Source organism: Lichenostomus cassidix, chromosome 9 (assembly GCF_008360975.1).
Source record: "Lichenostomus cassidix isolate B80296 chromosome 9, HeHo_3.0, whole genome shotgun sequence".
Classification (NCBI taxonomy): Eukaryota; Metazoa; Chordata; class Aves; order Passeriformes; family Meliphagidae; genus Lichenostomus; species Lichenostomus cassidix.
The window spans coordinates 279,375-302,387 of NC_139490.1; the positions used below are offsets into that span (position 1 = coordinate 279,375).

Genomic DNA, 23,013 nt, shown 5'->3' on the forward strand with positions numbered 1-23,013 from the left:
ACTGTGTTTGAAAACCTCAGCCATTCCTAGGACACAGATGAGCGATACAAATGTGGCACAAGCAGGTGACGTGTGGAGATGGGCATCTTGGAAAGAAAACATCAAAAGAATCACACAGTGATCTGGGGTGGGCAATTCACACAGCCAGGGAGTTGGAAACTTGTGCAAAGCCACCTTGTTCTTCACTTTGTGCCAGTGGGCTTCAGTTCACGAAGAAAATAGCTGGAAAAATTACCCAGAAACAGTTGACCTTTCAAAAGGCCTCTAATATACAATTACCTGATGTTCATTGAAGTGGTTCACATGCTTCCCACTCTAAATTATTTTCTAGGTTCACTTATGCGTGACAAGGGGTCTGATTTTATGGAGGAGGGCAATGGAGGAAAGAAACTTCAGAAAGGAGAGAAATATGCCAGGGAATTTTACTGGTTGTTTGCTTCAAGCGAAGAAAAGGACAAATAGATGCAGCCACTTAAAAGTAGCCTTTTGACTTTGAACTTTAAAAGAAAGGAACATGGGAGAACCCTGAGGTATAGACAGCACTTGACAGAAGCTGTTCCATGGGGATAGGTAGGACATTTAGGATCCAGTGCAATTTGCTTGCTTAGCCAGATAAAAAATGTTCTCTTTTCCTCCCAGAACAACAGAATTATTACAAACCCCATTTTCCTTAGTGCCTTTTCTTCTGCCCTGGGTTGTCTGGCACAGGAGATTGCTTGCCTGTGTGGCCAGCAGTGCTCACGCCGAGGGCTGGCCATGCCCCTGCTGCAGAGTTTCAGCTCTGACCTCGGACCAGAGCGAGTTATCTGGGGCTGCAATCTCTAGTGGGCTTCAGGCAAAATACTTTTCTAAGGAAATTATTTCTATGGTTGGCACAAAATTGCCTCTACTGTGCACCTTTCTGTGCACACAGCATTCTGGCTTCAATAGTTCAGCATTCTCTTCACTGCCCCCCTGCTCCAACCCTCCAGCAATGTGGGAGTGAAGCAGGGGCAGAGACCACCCCCCATGTGGGAAAGCAGCAGCATTCAAAAGCCCAAAGGGAATGGGATTTCCATATGTGATGAGACAGCACACTGTGCAACAGAAACTACATTTGTATGGAAGAAAATTATTTTAAATAATCTTGGAACTTAAAGAGCTTAATGAACAAAAGCAAGTGACAGTCCCCTCCCCATCTACCTTATCGAACAAAATGAGCAAAATCTCTGAGACATGTCAGACAGACGAGAGCATAAATATGGCAGTTGTAGCACTGAAGCAGTTTTCATTTGATCAAGTATCTAAGTATCTTTGTGGGGAAAAAAACCCGAAGTTTGACTTTGGATCCAAAGCATTAGATTTGCAATTTCACAGAATTTTGTGACTTTGGAAATGTTCTATTTTCAGTATGTTTTTCAGTATGAGCTCATGAACCCAAAATGAAATTGTCCTTTGGGGATGAAACAGATGAAAAGTAAGTGTTCACGTCAGGTCTGGAGACCAGGAGGGTCCTGAGCCATGGTCTTTCATATGTTTCTTTTCCATCAAGTTCAGGAGCAACTGTGAGCAGGATTTGCTGCAGTTGAGGGAGACAGAAAAAAAAATCCTGTTAAAAGAAGACCCTTGAATAAGATTTTTCAAAAAGCCATTTATTTTCCTATATAAGACATCCAGATCCAAAGTGAATGGCAACTCAGCAGTGCACTCAGGCACATGGTTCCAGCAGCAGCTCCCAGGCTTTTCTGACTGTGGCTCTGCTGGGAGGGCAGGTCAGCTTGAGCTCACAGCAGCATAAATGTGGGATGATGCAGAGCTCCTCAGGCTTCTGCCTCCTCTTGGAGGCCACATAATGTGCACACATCGTGTTCCTGAATTTATGCCTCTTCTGGCCATTTGTTTGCCTGATCCTTAAATATCTGTGTTCATCTTGGTCTACACCAGTGCACAGAGCTCTGCCAAGTTGCTAGCAGCCTGCTGAGACCGTGGGCAGGTGGCTGAGCTTCCCACAGAGACTGCACCCACATCTCTGCCTTCCTGCTTGTTGCCGAATGATCCTGAAGGAGCCGAGGAGCTGCCATGAGAGTATCAGGAGTGCAGCCACACAGAACTGCACTCCCCACGTTCTAAGGGCTGTGTGCTGAGCAGCTAACCATAACAGAGAGACTGAAAGACATGAGTTCCTCCTGGAGCCTGCTTTTAATTCTCCATGGCCCTATTTGGGAGCAGGCTGTAGTCACCACATGCTTTAACTTGAACTTGCACTTCAACAGTCTGGGAGGAAGAATGGAAGAAATGTTCTGAGAGCAAATTCTATGTATGTCTTCTGACACCTGCTAATGGCATATGTGAGCTACTGCGTGCCAGGAGCTGATGGCAAAGATAACATCACTGTGGAGAAAATTGTGTGGTGCTGAAAATGAGACTCATGTTCTAGATGACCTGATAGTTCAGCACCTGCTGGGGCCAGGGCTGGGGCCAAACTCCGCTCACCAACACTCACATAGACATATTCAGTGTGATGGCCTTGTTGGAATCCCAGAAATTAAATTTTTAGGGCAGGCAAAAGGACAGAAGCTGAAAAACTTCTATTCACATCCATCCCCAAATCAAGCTTTGCTGCATATACCTCCAGCCTAATTACTATGAACAAGGGCAAGGGAGACTGACAGGTGGGAACAGCTGTCAAAGTGCCCAGTAAAGCTGCTGGTCTGAAAACTGACAATGGCAGAGTAGACATAGTGGGCAGCTCTTCAGAAGTAAACATCCATTTACAGTAGGATCATAGAAATATTTGAGGCACTCAACAGCAAGGTCCTTGTTGCTTTTCACCATCATGCTGCCTGGAGTTTTCGCTCAGTGAGGGAATTCATGGTGTTTTATGTGAACCGAGAGGTAATTGTGAGCAGCTACTTAAATAGCCCTAATTATGTTTAGAGAAGGCTGGCCCCTGAAAGCAACTAGGATCTGTGAATAAACATATTGTCACAGGTGACCACCTGATCTGGGCATACAGACCTAAAAAGAAGACACTTCACCAAGTTTAAATACCTCAAAGTAAAGCTGAGCAGACACCAGACGCCAGCAGCTGTGCCCAAAGCAGCATCACATGGGGCTCAGTGGGGGGAGCACAGCTCGGGGCTTTGCAACCACAGCATGTCCTGCCAGCTCAAGGTGTCCTCCTGAGGGGAGCATGGCCTTTAAATACCCAATGGAGAGAGAAAGGTAAGGGGTCTGGGCTCCCTGAATGGGGCATGGATACAGCCACTGAAGCTGCCTGCTTCCAGGAGCTGAGGCTGCCACTCTTAAGTAAACAAAACTCCTGCTTGGTAGTAAATATCTTCAGTTACCACACAGAAAAAAAAAAAAAAGGCCAAACAACAACCACCTAGCCACATGTTCAGGGTGGAAAAATATCAAAAATCAAGATGAGACAGATGTGGCATGTCTCCTGCCTGGAATTCCTGGGAGCATTTGTTGGTGGCATGCCTGATCATGTAGTACTGGTTGGACACAGGGCCAGGACCGTGCTGTTCACCTAGAAGCCTGATCCCTGTCCCTCCTTTGGCTGAAGGAGATGCAGGTGAAGCCTGGGTAGGACAACTGCCAGGTGTTAGGAAAGATCACTTATGCCCACAGGTCATTTCCCCTGCAAAATGTACCTTGTTCTGGGGGTGTTACAGCCCTCCCCAGTGGTGTGGGACCTCGAGGGCATTGAGAAAGCCCATAGAGCAAATAAGGTGAATGGCACCAAACTTTATAAGGGAATCAATTGGGTGCATCTGTAATTCAGAGCCCACCCATAATTCAGAGCCACTCTTTGCAGCGAGGCAGTGCGGGCAGGTAGAGCAGTGTTCGTGTCAGGATGGTGCAGGTCCCTTCGGTGTGCTACAGCTGAAGCCCATAACGGGGAAAGAGAGCCTCAGTCACAGGGCTGAGCAGGCAGGGTCAGATCCTACCACAGTTTTGATTCACAACTAGACAGACTCTGTACTTTTCAAGTTGCAGAACTTAAGCTTTTCGTATTTCAGCTTTACAAATGCTAGTTTCAGCTAGCACGGAAAGCTTTGCCACTTTTCATCTGTTTAACTTCTTGGATTTATCCATGTTCCATCCAGAGTTCCATCCATTAAACCCTAATTTTTCTGCCTTTCCTCACCTGTAAGTGGAGGAGGTCACCTTCAGAGCGGCTGGTTCAGAGGACAGTGGTAGTAGCCATGGAGTGCCCTGTACAGTGAAGTCTCAGATTAAAGATAGGATGGCTCTGAAAAGCATGATAAAGTCTTTGAAAATTAAGATAATACCAAGGCAGGCTCATACCTGCTGCTAGCACATGAGATTCAGAATTGCTGCTGCTGAACAGCATTTCCATGCCAGCTGCTATGGATGCAGATCAGTCCTTCAGCTGATCCTACAGCATAGGTTCTGGACTCTTCCAGTTCTTGGACTATTTGCCTCTGCATCACCAGGATTTCTTCAGCGCAGTCATTAACAGCTCACACATACCTGCCACACCTTCCAACACACACCTCTGCATTCCTCACCCTGCTCTAAGACATGCTTTGTTCATGGACTCAGCTCTCAGAGCTCGCACTCACTGTGATTCATATGGGATCAAGTTGTATGAAGTGCTGGCAAGTTGAGGTCATGATGGATTTAGCCCTGTCCTTGAAAGGACAGGTCCTGTCACCTAGCTAGTGCTTCTGGAAAATATTTTAGAACTTGCATGAAGAAAAAATCTACTGGAAATACCTTCTCTGTAGTGACAATCTCTGGCCCTCAGCACACACAGAAATCCAGTGATGTATATTGTTTGACATGCTTTTGTCTGTTCTTTAACCTGTGACTGGACCTCACAAGCTTTCTCCCAGCCTCTGCTCAGCTTATAAAGCTTTTCCTGCCATCTGTCACACTTGCCAAGTCTCCAATCCCTGAGTGCTGCCAGTATTTACAGCTCTCAGAGCTGTTGGGACAGACAGCTCTGTGTGCAGGGATGCAGTACTTGGGAGCTCTGATGGAACAAGCTGAGGGCCCCAGCACCTGACTCTGAAGGTTCCTGGACTCTGAAGTTGGCACAGGCCAGACAGAAAATGATCCTGCCTTCCCCCTTTCTCATTGTTTTTCTTACACAGCACAGCAAATCAAAACCACAGACCAGCACAACTCCTATTGTTGCTTGCAGTCTAGAGGGAAAAAAAGCCCAAACAGAAAACACAGCTCCTCATTTCCACACAATGAGTGGGAACCAGCAATGGTTGGCAAATTTCTAGACTGGGCCAAGGGAAAGATCTGGGTCCTTGCTTAATATTAAAACACTCAGCTAAGGCAGATTTAATTTTCCATTTTTTTATTCTACTCTGTTGTGTATAGATAGAGAACTTGTTCATGGTAAAAAAGATGTTACCAACAGCTTCACTTCAGGTGTTGTGCAAAAGACTTACATTTAGTAGAGCTGCCCAGGAAAAGGGATGGAAACACAATTGTCAGAGGCTGTCTGGGCAGAGAAGCCTCTGTTGGCATCAGCATGAGGGTGTGCAGGTCAGGGGCTCTGCCTGCCTTCTCAAGGGAAGGATGGCCAGGTGGTAGGAACAGGCTGTTCTCTGGAACTGATCCCAACCCTCAACTGCTTAGGGGCTGTGGATTCCTTTTGTTGGCTCCCTGCAATACTGTTTTCATTTAGTAAACTGATGTACCTTGAGAGGTGATATTGGTGCTAACTGCAGCAGAAACTCTTCTGACCACACACCAGTGCAAGGCTTTCCCACTCTCTCAGTTATAAATTCTACTCTGAGCTCTGCAGTCTCACACACATGCTATGCTGGCATACACAAAACTGCATTTTAAAAGTGGCCACTCTGACCATCACAAAAATCCCTCCTTCTGGTACTTTTGTTTGCATCAGTCCCCAGAACACAGGCCTTAGCAAAGGGAACATATTCCCTACTGATGTGCCAGACAAAAGTTCATGGCTTTGTCTTGCTGAAAATGAAGTCTTGATTATTCGTGTAGTTCCCAATGAGTCACTCCACACCCTTGAATTATTTCTGACAGATGTGAAATGCCTTCTGTTGAATTCCTACTCCAAGGAACCTTTTGCATGACTGGTTTATCAGTGAATGCGAGCAGATTCATGCTTTACAGTGCTTCATCATCATGGCATGTGTAACACTGAACATGATGACTAGGGAAACCAGACCAACCTATTTTTGGTCATAGGTTCAGAGCCTCCAAAATCTGCCAGCAGCCACACAAGATGTGTTCACACAGGGCAGGTGTGTGTGCAGGGAAACCTGATTTACTCCTGAGGATCTCAAAAATGGATCAGCTGAGGGCATATGAATTCACTCTGAGGGATAATATGGGGACTGAAGTGCTAACCTGAAAGCCTATTTCTGTCACTTGTCACTTTCTTGCTTTCTGTTTGCTGCCAAGCGTGTTTTTCCCAGTGGCTACATAATCAGCTGTGGTGCAAGTCACATGTGGTCCCTGTCCCTGTGCAAGCCATGGAGATCAGACCACCCCAGCAGTGAGGAAATGCCCAGCTTGGTGCCCTCAGCCTGCTGGGCTGCCCCAACACCCTGTGAGCTGGAGGTGCTCTCTGCCGTGTTTCCTGCAAGGGTGTTAGTGCACATCTCTCCATGTACCATCAGGGGCACACATACACTTCTGTCCACAGCCTGCAGAAAGATAGGTGAAGGCTTTTTCCCAAAGGCTCTAAGGCCTCTCCTAAAATGAGGGGTCCCCAAGCTGGCCTGATACATTTCTGTTCTCCTACAAAGAAAAGACCATTCAGGGAACCTTTTCTGAATAAGAGCCTCCTCCAGAGCAAGAAGGCAGCTGCAGCAAGGATGCCGTGGGGGTACTGACAGCTCAGAGCTGCTGCTCTCAGGTGCACCCACTGTGCACCACAGACAGGAACAGCTCACCTGCTAACTCTGGGACAACCTGGCACTGCGGGGCCTAGTCTGGTCAGACAGTCGTTCCCCTTTACATGCCATGCATGTATCCCACAGGAAAGAGAGCAGTTCCCTACCAAAGGGAGCTCTGAGCAGCTGAGCTCCCCTCGGAAAGCCACAGCAACAATCCCTGTTTGCACACCTGCAGTGAAAGGGGCTGACTTGCTGTCACTGATGGCTGCATTTCAGCAGCATTCCTCAGCAAGTGACCAGGCCTGACTCCATATGAGGTTAGACATTACCTCTGCAATGGCAGATTTTAGGCTGGGATTCCACATTTTTCTCCTGCAGAAGTCCCTGTCACTGCAAAACAGAACAACAGCACCCAAAGCCATGTTAAGTCATTGTAGTGATTCCAAAATCCGTTAATTCTCTGGCTAATTAAAAAAGTCCCAAACTTGTTCTAGATTTTAAAACTGCAAATTTTGTATTTGCACTGGTGAAACTCCCCTCTTCTTTTTATCCACAGATGGTCATGATGATACCTTTTTGTTCAATAATTAATCATTTTTGTGTCAGGTTTGACTTGTTTTAGGGATGTAAATTGCATGTTTTACTGAAGGGAATCTGTAATTGAGATACAAATCTGAGCACTTGCGAAAGACTTCAAGTTTTGTGGACATGCCTAAGTATATGTTTTTAAATGTATGTTTTACTACTTTGAAGGCATCTACACAGGATGTCACTGGAAGCTGATCTGTCATCACTCTGTCTTGTCAGCAGACCCACTGGGTTCTGACAGATGAATAGAGGCCATTAATTAAAACTGCCAGGTTTTGTCAGACCCTTGTCATGCTCCCTAGATAATTCAGTCTTACACATTTCAAGCATTTGCAGCAGGAACAAGACTAAATCTTTCCATTTCCCTGCTAAATTATATGCCTCTCTTTCTAAGAAAGAGGATTTATTCCTGCAGCAATAACTCTTTGCATTTTGAAGGGAGGTTGTCAGTGTAACTTGGTTGCATTAGGAAGTCCAGGATTTGTGACAACTCCTTAGAAGGAACCTGTGCAAAGATTCTGGCATTGACTCCCCATCCTCAGGAAGGTTATAGGGGATAATGCCACAAGTTTTGCAGGATAAATAGATTTTTTCTTACTTTTCCAAGAAGGTTCTATGCTAGAATAAGCAAACAAAAATTGGACTTGACTGCAGGTCCCTCTGCTCTCACAGCTATCCTCACTGGAGTCATTAACTGCTCCTGGGAAGATATGGCTCTCAGCCTGTCATCCTTAAAGGAGAAGTGTTAATTTTGCATGTAACTATGTCCCATTTTAAAATTTTGCTATATATACAAATTTACTCTTTATAGCACATAAAAATGGACCCTTTGGAATGCACGTGATGCAGAGGTGGTGGTCAACCCTTAGAGTCATGTTTAAAAAGCACCAGTTTTGTTTTACATGTTTATAATTTTCTCTGGCCATATTGTCATTTATGAATTTCCACAGTAGCTTTCAAAGTAATGTTGGTTTGTCTGGATATTAATATTGCTACAAAGCACTGAAGATGCCAAATACAAGAACAGTTCGCTTCTTTTCGCTACTACAGCCTAATACAGATGTGGATCTTGAGCCATATTGCTACAGCTTCTGAAATCAAAGTAAAGCCAGATATTGTGTAGCCCAGCACAGACATATTCCCTAACAACACAGAAGTGTGGTGCTCCAGACCGCCATTGCATAGGAGAAAAGGAGGATATATGGTAAGAGGTAAGTGCCAACTTCTCACTGTCCTAGGCAGTGGCTGCAGTTTTGTATGGACAATCTGTTCTTTCCATGCATTGCTCAGAGGTGGATCCTATTCAGAAACCCCTTCCCTGCCCCAATGGAACAGAGGATTGTGTCACCTTCAGCTGGAACCCTGTTCAACTGGAATGTCACAGATTTGCCTCTGGGGCCAACATGAGCTGCAACAGAGCACAGAGAAGGCAGGTTTCAGGTAACACAGCACATGCAGTTTGCACACTTGTGAGGTTTGCTGACTGCAGACTTACACGTGGAAGCCACACCAGTAAAGAATATGTTCCAAAAGGACTTTCCACCTGCGCTCCCATGCCTGCAGGGAGGCAGCTATGGAGGTGGTGTCTGGTGTCTCAGATGTGCAAGAGGATGTTCCCACAGCTCACCTGGGCTCAGGTGGTGAGCTTAGAGACTGCATTGCCCATCTAATTTTATCCTCTGAGGCGTCGTCTGCAGAAACTAACACAGTAGGCAGGTGCCTTCTCATGGGCCTGCCCAGGGAATGAGGAACTCTGGGCCACCTCTGGGCCCTCTCTCACATCAGAGTCATCCCACCTGAGGAGTTTGCTTTTCTTCTTCATGGAATGGTAGCATCTCATAAGACCACCTGTTGTTAACTTGTGCACGGCACAGTGCAATGTAAGGAATAAGCATAATGCTGAATTACAAAGTGGTGTGAGTAAGAGCATCTACCTGCGTCTGCAGATGTATGAGGTCAGTGAGTTTACATTCCTGCAGGTCAGGGAACAGAACAAGCGTGATCTTATCCCCATGCCAGTTTCTCCACATTGCAAAGTCACCGCAAGGCATGACAACACACCGTTCCTGCTTGGGGAGGAAGGGACTGAGGGCTTGTCTGTGCTGCCTGGGAGAACATACTGGAAGGAACAAACAGGCACAAGCAATCTCCAGGTAAGAATGCAGAAGAGAGCAAGCACACTGGTTTTCCCACAGCATGAATCAGCCAGGCTTGTAGTGTGTACTGCCAAAAACATAGAAATGTTCCCTAGTGAGACCAAACTGTATTTATGAGGGACTGCAAGATCTTAGTGCCCATCCTCACTTGGTGTCTGCCCACGTGGGGAGCAGAAGAGGTCTTCTGTTTAAAGTAATGGATCCAATCTGGTGTCCAGCCCTGCGGGGCCATGAGGGAGAGGACAGCATAACAGAGGAATTGAATTTGCCTTCTCCTCACTTCTTATTCTGTGTGGTCATGTATTAATTTCCTAAACTTAACTCTTTTAATTATTTTTATAACCCTTATTGATGTCACTCTGAATTTTACTGTTATCCTTGTAAATACACAATCCCCTTTCTGTAGAAATTTTAGCCATCCAGCTAACATGCCCTATGACTTTGAAATCAGTACAGAAAATTTATCAACAGAATTGAAGATAAACTAAATTTAGGATGAATGCTATACCTTATACCCTCAAGGCTTGGACCCTTGTCCAAGGCATAAGTGCATGTCCCCAAAATTAATATAATTCTGAAAATTTCATATGTTTGTCAGACAGAATCAGACAATTTTAGAGGCATACATATGTGTGCAAAACAAAGTTACGGTTACAAAGGCACATCCTGGTTCATGGAAAACAAATGTCATATCATACAGAGATTTCCATAAGGATGGGAATTGCTTGGGATTGGCATGGATCAAGCATAACTTTAAATGCTATTCATTGGGCAATATCCAAAGGATCAGACTCCATCTTGAAAACCTTTTCTCATTGTAAACTACATAGTACCTAGGTAAGTGCTGGATACATAATAATCAGATTTTTATATTGAAGGCCAAACCCAAACACCTACAAGTGTCTGCAGCTATTGAGTAACAAACAAAGAAGTCCATTTCTGAAGACCTACTTGGATAACCCAGTTATGTTTTTCAATGCATAAAACTTGACTAGGGCTCCAGGAATTAGCATAAAAATAATGTCAGTGATGAATTTAAAATGTTCTGCAAACAAGTAATTAAGGAAGTCCTGAGAGAGGTCTTGTGGTGAACTTGAATCTTTCCTCAGTTTTTAATTCTGAGTATTAGTTTTTTCATAATCTCCAGTGGTTACTTGGCAACTGCTGTGGGCTATTGGATAACCCATCTGGGCAGCACACAGCTCCTGCTTCAGGCCAGGATCCCAAAACTGCATGTGGGATGTCTGTCTGCCTGACCCTGCCTGTGCTGCTCCTATTTTACAATTGCAGATCTCAAACAATGAACAGTGCTTGATAGTCATCAACCTGATTTCAAAAACGGAGTAACTGTGACATAATGAGATGAAGAAACTCGCTCGATACCATTGAATCAATTTATGTCCATACTAGGATGAGACATGTTTCCTCATTCCTGGTGCCACTTGTAACCCACTGCAAAAGAACACTAAACCCACATCTTATGGCCATTCTCCATGCTTCAACAGACCATGGCATCAAAGGACTGGGCAATAAATCTTCACTTCTCACAGTTTGGCCTTTTTAAAGCATCTCTGTTATGAGAGGAAAGAGGGCTTCAGAAGCTGCAGGAAAGTGCACTGTGCATTCTTTCACCATGTAGTTCCTCTCACATTCTGCCTTTCTGTTCTCTCACTGTCCTCCTGAAGAACCCTGAGTCCATTCAAGCGTTAAGGTCTGCAGTGACATTGCTATGGATCAGATTCTGATCACTTTCATCATTGAACCCTTTTGTCAGTATGTGAACCAGCATTCTGAATTCCTTATGAACCAGAATGTCACTGTGCTATACAGTACGGAGCTTTGTCTGCTCTGGATTTGCAGATCCCCAGATGTCTTAATTTACCATGTGCTATTCCCTATAAACATAACTTCAAGAAAGAGGGATTGTCCTGAAGTTATGATCTTACCAGAAGGACCCTGTCAGCAGGCTTTTTCTTTCACAGCTGAGTGGGCCAGTGCCAGTAACCTCTGCAAGCAGAGTGTGCCCAGGTGGAACAAAGGCCAGCAGACACTACCAGGGTGTGGGTTTCCTTTTAGTGTTTCAGGAAGACAAATCTGAAAAGTGTTAAGTCTAATGATTTACAAAGTGAAAACAGGGTTACAGGGATCCTACCTGTATGCAACTCTCTGTGAGTCATGGAAGGAAGCAATCCATGGTCCACATTCTACAGGGAAAAGCCATAAGGACTTGTTGCTTGGGGTTCTCTGTACAGAATGCACGTCCCTGTCAGGTTCCTGTCACTGGCTCTATTTCACATCCCACAGTTTGTCTTTGGGAGCAAAATTCCAGATCTACCCAGTTCTACCCAGACTGGTTTTGGTTATGCTGATGTGACTGAAATGCACGCTCTGATGTCAATCCCTGGCAATGTGTGGCAGACAGCAGGCTCTGGCTTGTAGTCCTTCATGTGCTGTGCACAAGAGCTTTGGTGACCACAGCTCCGGGGGGCCACTGCAGCTCCATGACAGCAGCTCTGACTATCCATGGAGAATCTTACACTATGAGCCCAGCACATTCCTTCCTGCTGCCACACATGCAGAGGGAGAAGCAGGAATGAGAAAGCAAATGCGGTAGGGAAAGATAACACCAAAAAATGTGGGAGGGAACTGAAAGCATCTCCCTTCTCCTTGCACAACTTCAGCTCCAGCTTTCCAAGTTTCTGCTCTGCATCATCTCCTCTACAAGCAGAACAGAACCTTGTTTCCCTTGTCTGAGAATACAGGAGGAATTCAGGCTAGAACATCCTTTAGTCATTTAACACTCAAAATCACTTTTCACCCCATATCCTACATAGTACCAATTAATCTGCAAAAATAGAGATGCAGAAACAACAGACTAGTGCAACATGCATCATACACTGCAAAATATGCTTGAGACCTTACAGAGTGCACTGCTCAGTGTTCACAGGACTAGGCAGGAGATCAAGAAACCCTAGATTTTAATTTTAATTTAGGCACTGACTTGGTTTGAAGCTTTGAGTGAATAATTTCCAATTTAGGTTTCAGTTTTACTGCCTGAAAAAAAAATTAGGAAGTATTATTTATAAAGCTTGGAGAACTTCAGGAAATTTGCCTAAAATCCACCTGTTATTTACATTTCAGCAGACGTGGAGATGTGTCTGCATACCATTCACAAAAGCAGCACTCCAGAAGCAGTTCATGGTACAGAAGAGCTGGCATATTTCTTTTAACAATGGGGTGAATAATGGTGTTGAAGGTCTGGTTCTGGGAAGTACACTGGAAGAAAATAGATATCTCCTTAGACATCATGCTATACAAAAAGACATTTGAATATGTAAGTGTTCTTGAAAAGAGTAATTTCAAATAAATTTTGTGTGTGTTTCCATGCTAATCTGAGCAGTACTCCTGCACACACAAATTTAACTTTTAAAAAAAATTACCCCCTTTCTGCTACTTGCATGTACATTAGTATTGCTTAACCTCCACGTTCTTACAGAGCTCGCCATGATCCTTCCCACATGCTAAATCTATCCTACTGGGTATTTACTCACCATTATTAAGGCCTTTTACCACATGAGTAAACACAGGAACATTTACACAGGTTAACTATGATATTGGTATATATAGAATAAAACCTCCCTGTTCTGTATTTTAGCACTCTGCTTCCACATCATCTTTCTTCCTCTAGCTTGTTCTGACCTATGTGTACTCCCAAAGACCTTGCTGATGTGATTCCCCTGCCAGCCAGAGCAGGCTGTGACTGGGCAGGCTCACCCTGAGTGCCACCTCTGACTCAGTGAGGCACAGTGTCACCATCAGACCACAAATTAGACCCTGGCTGTCTTGTTGCAGAAGCTGCTTGCCATAGTCCCCCTCAGCCAGGTAGAGAAGAACAGGAACGTGCTAACCACCCCAGTCTCCACCTCTGACAGTGATATTTTCTCAGAGCCTACATCCTTTTCTTCAGCAAACTTCCAGTTACAGCTCACACTTTGTGCCCAGCTGTTTTTGCATTGGTTCACTCATGCCGACATCCAGTGAGCTCACTAACAGTGAGGGCTGATGGGGAAGAGCCACACAACTCGCAGGCAAACATCCCCAGCACACCCTGAGAGCTGGGGGACTGCAGCAGAGCTGCTTTCAGAATTGTGTTCCATGCCCTATACAGCATTGTGCCACCTGCCAGTCAGTTACAGGACAATGCTGACCTCACCTATTGACCCTTTGCTGTTGGCACCCGATGAGACAGAAAAAAATCAGATCTGAGATAATTAGGTGGAGAAATATCCTGAAACTTAAAAAACTCAGGACATCTTTGATCTAGACAGTGCTCAATTCACAGTAAGGTCTGTAATCTTCCAAGTGCCTCACTGAGGGGAAAAGATGAGAAACTGAGTGGCTTTTGTATGGGAAGCATAATGCAACCACAGGGGCTAAAGCTGAAAGACCAGGAAAATCATAAAAAAACCTCTTTCCTTTTTCTTCAGATGATCTCTTCTTTGTATGATTGCATGATTTTTAAATTGTTCATTACTTAATGCTGGATAAATGCCAAAACCACCTATACTGGAGAGATCACAATAAAACTGCTTACCATCTGAATTAGTCATAATGTCCACTGCTACCTGCTGCTGGAGTGATTATCAGCCAGGACAAACATGATTGTCCACAGAGGGAAATCCACACCACTCCTGGTGTTCAATAATCAAACCATGTCTGACTAATACTTTAGTAGAGCAGATTACTTTTTTTTTCATTTTCAAATTTTTCATAAAAACTGAAAAAGAGAACAAGTGAAAAATAGGGGTCAAATTTGTGATGACCTGGAACAGGGTTATTCAGGAGGTAGAACAACTCCAAAAGCATTTCAGAGGCAATCTGAGGGGGGGCATGCTCATTTATGTGACTTGAAATTGTTATTTTTTTCTAACGAACAGGGGAAAAAAGGTGAATAAAAAGAGGTGAATAGACAAGTGTAAGATTTACTACTTCAGAAAGAAATAATTCATGTATTTTCACAGAGTAAATCTCCTTAGAAATATTTGAAAATATACTCCATAATAAATGCCAAGTATTTAATTTTGTTGGGGTGGCCCAGTCTTAAATGAATGTAGATTTTCTTCACAGGTTTGTCACCACAGTATAGAAGTAACAGGTACTTTTGCAGTTCACGGCAGTTAGAGAGGGATTCACCCACAGATTTTCTACTATTTTTCTAAACCATGTTTAGTTTTAGTATAAACCCATCTGATACATTTTCCTAGGATCTGTCTGAGTACTAAAAGAGCCAGTCACAACAACCTGATGCCTGCAGCTCCAGGCAGATTCAGAGTGACATTTAATCCCTGTGCCATCCCCTGCCAGCACCAAACCACAGCACATGCCACAGCATGAGAACAGATGAGAATCCATGATCCCCACTTCAGCTCCAGCAACAGCTGCTGCATCTATAATGTTTGAATGCTCTGGTTGCTTATCCATCTTAACTTCAGATCCAGTTAGAAACTGCTTGAGAATTCCATAGGTTTTGTCCCCGATCCAGCTCTAATTTAAATCATTGGCAATGGCATTGGCTGGCATTTTAATGGATCTGTGCATCACAGAGTGGAAAGTGGTTAGAAACAGCTTCCTCAGGGTAACAGACATTGCTCAAACTTGATAAATGTTTGCTAATACATATTTGCAAACTGGATTTTGATGGGAATTCTGCTTAAACAATGATTTCAAGCTCAATTCCTGCATCTCATGTATGCCTGCCAGTACTAATTTCAGTTACCCAACTCTATCCATTTTGAAAAGACAGAAATACAACATCAAGACTGAATTCCACAGGATATTTGCATTTCTCAGTAAATTTATCTACAAATAAAGAAGTGACAGTGTGTTTCTAATTGTATCACAGGCATGATACACAGAACTGTGTGAGAACTGAAGTTTTTGATGTTGCAGAACTACAGTTTTTTAGCATCAATAAATGTTTTTCTTAGCCAAAACTTGTTTCTTTTTTATGGCTTTGTCTGTCATGCTACAGCAAAACAGCAACTTCCTTTTTGGAAAAGGAAGGGCAGCAATTAATTTTGTTATGCAACAATACAGAAATGTTACTAATAAGATGGCCTAGCCCTTAACTCTGTTTACTACAGTATGGCGACCACTAAGGAAAAATATTTTCAGTGGTGGAGGTTTGGGAAGCCAGAAACCCAGTTTTGTTTTCCATGTTCTCAGCACACTGCTATTTACTTTTTGCAACCATTAATGTAAGGTAAATTCCATTGATATAAATAGGATATAGAATTAACAGTTGTACCTGAGACTCACTGCATGATTAAATATAACCCTGTCAAGCGAAGGGGAAACAATAGTTGCTTGTTAGAGTCAACTGAAAGAAGATGTCTGCCTTTGTGCAGTGGAACAGTTTGGTCTGATACTAACGAGCTCCTAAGGTGACTCCACACTTTTCTTAGTGGGACGACTCTCATGAGTTGGGAAGAGATAGTTCTTTCTGACAAACATTTTCTCCGTTCTCTCATGAAATGTACTTGCTGATGATCACAAGAGCCAGTGTCAAATGGACTCACATGCACATGTCTTGTGACACCAGTTACAAAAAAACTGAGTTACCACTTCTCCAATCAGCATTTTATATATAAAACTATTTTAGAACAACTACAGATGCTAATGGGTGGGGGAACCGAGAAATAACTAACCTAGGATCCAGTTCTAGTAGAGCGAAGGTGAAATACTGGGGGTTTATGGGATACGTCTCAACAACGCTGTGCCAGACAATGCTTTTGTGATCACCTTTTGATTGAGCTCTGGATAAAAGCCTGTTAAGAGTTCTCCAACAGGAGACCATCTAACTGAGATGCTCTGAGATCCACAGCTGCTGTTCTGGGAATTGCAGTAGCTAATAGAAATAGGCTTTTTACTGCATCAGAGACAAAAGGAACAGCAGCAGTGGCAGTAACAGCAGGGCAGGTGTGTCAAGAAAGGGCAGATTTCCCCAGGTGCAACTTACCTGGACCTGAGTGCTTGAGAAGCCTTGCTGTTGCCTGAGCAGTGCACACCTTGTGCCAAAGCCAGTGCAGTCATAGCGACCTCCTGATTCTGATATCACTGCCCGTCTGCACTTCCAGGCCTCTCTACCGATGTCACAAGGACATTTTGTCAGCTGCAGCACTGGGACACAGGACATATGTGTCTGAGTGGCCAGCTGTGCACTCACAGGTCAGTGCCACTAATGGTCATACCACCACAAGATTTCCCCTGCGATAAAGCCAAAGCCCAGTCCTACTGTTCCTCTGTCTGGTTTGTCTGTACTGCATTTTATGCAGATCCTTCCCCACCCCGAGCTGGCAGCTGCCATGCCACACTTGCTACAGAGCAATGCTAATGCTGAGCAGCCATCCATGACTTCAGGTGCTGTCACCTGAACAACAGCAGGTGTTGGAACTGTGGTTGGAAAAACACCAAACAACCGCCCTCTCCTTTTGGAGGAAGTCTCTACATCCTGACTAATCCCCACAGAGACCACAGCTCCTCTTCTTGGAGACAACTCCATGTGGAGAGCCTTCAATAACTTTCAGATGTCTTAGTATCAGAATATGGGCAGGGCAGAATACAAGCCTCTGAAGAGAAAATCCCTACAGTCTTAACTTGCAGAATTTACAAGCTTATTTTTATCCACATGTAATTATTTATAGTGCAACTGAGGAAAAAAAAGTCCTCCTCCAAATGACAATGCTGAGTGTATCACCTCTTTGCAATGCATTACTAAAGTGTTCCCACACTGTTTGACACCTACAGGACAATTCCACTGATCAAACTTCTCGTGGAGAATCTGTTGGGGCTTGCCATGAAACAGGTAATTACTATGGAAATCCTACTAGTGTATTTCAAGTATTGTGCTATTTTTCATTTAACCTAGTAGTTTGTATGACTTCCATCAGTTTACTCCAACAAGTGTCAGAACATTCACTTTCCCACGTGTTCTGTTTTCCCATTTTTCTCAGGCTCCAAAAACAGACCTCTGAAAGTGGTTTGAATTTTTAAACCTAGATACACACTGAGATCACTTCTTCAGTGTTAATGAACGACAAGTTGTGCTTGTTCTCTTAATCATGTTTATAATGGAAGTGCTCCATTGTAAAATAATAATAATAGTAATAATACAAAATGCAGATCCTTATAAACAGTTACTGCTTGTCTACCCCAAACACTTTTAATTTTGCCCAGCAAGCTCCCCATTTCATTGACGATTCTATTTCAGTGGATTTCAGCAACTTATATAAGTTTTAAAATTAACAACAGAAAAGTAGAGACTTATGTGAACAGAATTTAGGTTTATATTTACCACATAATTTTAGTGTCTGACAGAATGAGGGTTTCAGTAGATGCAGTCTCAGACCTTAATAGCAGCTGTACAGTTGGATGAGAAAAGCAAGAATTAGCCACAGAAGTATTACTTTTTTTGGTATATATTTTGCATACAGATTCCATGTGGAGACAGGGAATCTACCAATCCACTATCTGCTATGAACCCTACATTTGTGCTTTTGTAGGAAAGTTGCAGCTATTGCAGACTGTAAGTTTCATGTTTATGCAAAAAAATGCCAGAGAACCAGATTCAACTGATCACTGTCTCATGTCCCACATGATGTGGCAGCAATAGAGCTGTCAAAAATTACTCAGAACCTAAATATGTACAAGTTTCCCCACACCTTTATTTATCCAGCTCTGGTCTCTGCTTTTGAATTCCTGCTTCACCAGTAAAAGGGGAAGAAAGGGCATTGCAGTTCTGGAAGTGAAATGTGAGGGGTGCAGGTACTTGTTCACCTTTGAACCTGAGGATCTCGCATACTTGAACCAAGTGGATGTTGTCTCATCTAGTTAGTACAGACACCACCACTCCAAACAATCAGGACTCCCTGGAAAGTCTATTTAAATAGCCCATCTAAATCTTATTATTATGGAGTTGCAATGGCTTTAATGTCTACTCTGTAACTGCTCTCTCATCTTAAAAACAGACCATCTTTCCTCTCCACTCTTACTCTTACTCTTCTGCCCCGAGTATTACATAAGTCTTTACACTTTAGGAACTCAATTCTAAAAATGAGTCTATGACTACAGATCAAGTTGTGCCACACAGTACTCATTTAAAGTATCTGACAAGCTCTCTGAAGTTCGTGTATGTTCCCTTTTTGCTTAGGCAACATATTAAAAACACATGCTCTGCCATTATCCATGCTTTTAACACTGAGAGGTAATTGATAAAGCTGGTAAAAAGTCTGACTAATAGTTTATACACAAAGCAAAGTGATTACTTACTGTTCAAAGAAGAGGTTTTCAAGAAAATGAGCAACCTAGATTCTAGGAAATCCAGCAAGCAATCATTGAAATGTCCATTAAAATAAAACCATGCCAAACAGTAAGATTTCAGACACACCAAGTTTATCAAAGAGATGGGGATTTTCTCCAATACTGGTATCAGTCTAACTCAATATGAGTTTGAAATATATGAGAGAATATGCTACTGAACTCCATGTGAGCTATCTGAAACCATTCACATTTCTCTCTTAACTAGGTTAAATGAATCCTGATCTGGATTCCAGTTGATCGTAAGACTGGAATGCTGAAAATGCCGTAATCTATTTATACATCAAATTGAAGAAAAACACTGCATGTCTTTAAATTTCACTGCATTCCAGTGTATTAGTTAAATAGCAACAGTTTACAAACTGTTTTACGTTCAAACTAGGAAAGAAAAGACAGACCAAACTGACTTATTTATCCTAAAGCCAGGATTGATTTCCTGGCTTTAAAACTGTGGTCCAAACCCAGGTCTGCTCTGTGCCTTCCCTAAAAGCCTTGTTCTTGAAGCAGTAATTCATCACTAGTGCCAAAACATAGTAGTTGCCTTATGATGACTTCCAAATCCACACTTCTTTTTCAGCATCAAGAAGATACTACAATCCCAAACTGGATTTGCAGCACAGATTTTGTTCATGCTTCTCTTCCCTCTGCCTCCAAACCACAAATGGTTCAAAATACAGCAGACAGCAAGGCTGAGAACAACTGTGTAAAGAAGATCAGCCAAACCACACAGATGAAAACCACGTAGGGGTTTATACAGCCCAGAAGGTATTGGCAGTGACTCATCTACCGACAGACCACCTCAGGCCCCCCTAGTGAAACAGCAGTCTCCAGTTCCACAGAATGCTGTCATTTCCCTCAGTTATTCACAAAATCCTTCAGGTGTGCACCATGGTGGTTGACACACTATTCTGACTAGAGGAACTACTATTCACACACCACAGCTGGGTGCAGCACAAGACCTATAGAAAAATAAAGGTGCCCATCATGAAGAAGAGCATAATATACTAAAGGCCTGTCTGTTGATCTGTACAAATGATTTTAACATCTCCCACTGAAGTAAAACACAACTTCCACTGATATTTGATAAGTTTTGCCATTGACTTGAAAGGGGTCAGGATCGGGCTAACAACAGGTGATGGTTAGCTGATGGTGTTTCGTAACATTTATTCATTTCTACTTGCACTTTCAATGTGTTTCAATGTGTGAAACAGTGTCCATTTGTTCTCAGTTGTCATTCTAATTATTTTCATTAGTTGTTGGATTTAGTGTCTATTATTTTCCATGTAGAAGAAAATTAACTCTGCAAAGACAAAAAGAGCAGTTTTGTTAGAGTCAGGAGAGAGGAAAATTCTGTGCTCTTTGTCACATGAAACCTTAAGAAGAGCCTGAAGCTAAATACTGCTGCTACCATTCATGGTTCTCTGGATAGTTAGTGGCCTTTATAAATGCAAAAATCCCACTTAGACATTCAAATAACTAATTTGCCCTTTTCTGCACCCTTCTTCCCTCCAGCAGTCTGTAACCTGGTATTTGTCTTCCAGGTCTTGTGTCTTACAGCTTGAAATTCAAAAGAACTTGAAATTCAAATTACCATCGCATCTCTGTTGGGTTTGAGACCACTCAGGTTAATTTTGAGGAGTTTTAAAAACAAGAATAATTTGAGTAAATGCCTTACTGTCTAGCACCACGAGTTTCATAAAAAGGAAAATGTACAGCTTACATGAAGGAAAGGAATTTCTGATACTGTTTATTTTGAAATTTTATATGTTGATGCAGGATTTTTTACAAAAGTCATCAGAAATGGAGTGCACTCTTAGAATACCCAGTTTTTAGTAACTCCTAAATTTCTGTTCAAATTTAAGAAGACCTTAGTGATAAATAAACTGCTTATCACTTGTTCATTACTGTGCCAGTATGTTAATATTGCTAAGACAGTATCACATGGCTTGACCAAAATTGAGCTCTCAGTACTTGATACACAAAAAAAATGGTAGGTAGAGCCCTCAACAGCTCTCTGTATCTGCAGATAAGGCAGATAATAGATGGGAGAGAAAAAATGCAGATCAAAGAATGAAAAATAATTTGTACAAGGCTACACTGCAGATCAATGCTAACTGAGGGGTGAGACTGAAGCTAAAAAAACAAGCCCCCAAACTTTTCCTACTGACTTCCCCACAAACAATTTCAATCTGGACTTCTGACACTTGGGTAAATGCCTTACCTGTTAGATCAATGGCATCCCCAAGTTATGTTTTAGTCTTCAACAGGAATAACCTAATGTTATTACAGGCTGAGATATCTGAACCCATACACTCTAGATAGTAATGAACTGACTCCCTTTGATATTCCTACAGCTTTCTTTTGAAAAACATTGCACTTTTAAAGTTTACATCAGGGCTTTTCAAAATTTTAAATGTACATATACACCTATTACTATACATCTTTATACACCCATGCATTCATTTCTGGGTGTGAGCACATGTGTGACTGTGTATGCTCCATAAGCTTTTAGGGATTTAGTGCACACACAGATTTCAGTCACCATCAGTGGGAAGCACCACATTTTGACCATTCAAAATCATAGAAACAAACAGCAGAACATTTTAGCACCATTTTCATTGGATATATACATGTATCACACTCCAGAAGAGCTTAGTTTTCAGTCTTCTATCATCTATGGGAACATTTCTGCCCTCAGTCTCAGAGGCTGAGGGATTGTGTGAGACATATGTGTCTGTCACATGACCAGTGCACAATCTTTAAATGGGAAAATATGTAAAATATGTAAATTCACCTGCAGTGCCCAGACAGGAGAACCACAAATATGGAAAGTCACTAAGGGGTCTCACTGCCACTGAAACCTGTATAGGGATCCTCCTAGTGAAGTGTGTAATGGTGAAGGTGATGGAGAAAGTGCAGAAGAATTGCCCAAACCTCTGTAAGGTGACAGAGCAGCACTGAAAAGGAGCCTGCTGCCCTTCCACTGCCTGCTCCATCTGTCCCATCCAGGTCTAAAAACCAACCCCACGGACACCAGGAGGGTCCCACAGCGCTGGCGCTCACACACTCAAACAGGAGGCACGCGGAAGTTCCTTTTAACGAACTGTGGCAAATGTTCTTCTTGAAGGAAAAACAGTTATATGTACATGCTTGACACTTAATAAAAATATCAGGATGTTTGTGTCCAACATACTGGAATATTGTTCAGCACTAATTCAACCTTGCAAAAATATTATCGGTGTAATGCTGCCAAGGCCATTGTGTGGTTTACTGCGTGGATCTTGGCTAACCTGGACATGGTCTGTAGCAATTTTTATAATTGGCTTTTCAGAAACCTTTCTGCTTAGTGAATCAGTTCACCTTGTTCTGTGCCCTTTCAGTGTTTTACCTTTCCTTAATTTCCCTTTCTTCTTTGCTAGACTACACTAAATGTCAGAATAGCCCATTCCTCATTACACTCATTAGAGTGGCATCCTAGCCTGTATCAGGAATAGTGTGGCAGCAGGACGTGGGCAGTGATTGTCCCCCTATCCTGAGCACTGCTGAGGCACCTCGAGTGCCGTGTGCAGTTCTAGACCCTCAATTCAGGATGGATATTGAGGGGCTGGAGTGAGGTCAGGGAAGGGAATGGAGCTGGGAAGGATCTGGAGTGCCAGGAGCAGCTGAAGGAGCTGGGAAAGGAGCTCAGCCTGGAGCAAAGGAGGCTCAGGGGGACCTTGTGGCTCTGCATAACGCCTGACAGGAGGGGACAGCCAGGGGGTCAGGCTGTGCTCCAGGGAACAGGGACAGGAGGAGAGGAAATGGCTCAAGCTGTGCCAGGACAGATTCAAGTTGGACATCAGGAGGAATTTCTTCCTAGAAAGGGTGGTCAGCCCTTGGCAGGGGCTGCCCAGGGTGGTGGTGGAACGCCCACCTCTGGAGGTGTCCAAGGAACGGCTGGACACGGCACTCAGAGCTCTGGGCTGGGGGACAAGGTGAGGATCGGGCACAGTTTGGTCTTAGAGATCTTTTCCAGCCGAAATGACTCTGCGGTCCCGTGATTTTGT

At 43.2% G+C, this 23,013-nt stretch overlaps 1 protein-coding gene and 1 pseudogene across 2 annotated transcripts in view; both read left to right on the forward strand.

The window, feature by feature from the left end:
* Positions 1 to 9,379, forward strand: part of LOC146432992 (uncharacterized) — a 56,434-nt gene extending 47,055 nt beyond the window's left edge. The window contains exon 5 of the transcript XR_014853959.1: positions 8,487 to 9,379. The gene's annotated coding sequence lies outside the window, so the exon portion shown is untranslated. The remainder of the gene's footprint in view (positions 1 to 8,486) is intronic.
* On the forward strand, positions 360 to 22,165 carry LOC146432993 (uncharacterized; annotated as a pseudogene). The gene is made up of 5 exons (XR_014853951.1): positions 360 to 467; positions 6,017 to 6,135; positions 9,416 to 9,589; positions 12,734 to 12,919; positions 20,966 to 22,165. The product of XR_014853951.1 is annotated as an uncharacterized LOC146432993 (transcript).
* The last annotated feature ends 848 nt before the right edge of the window (positions 22,166 to 23,013 follow it).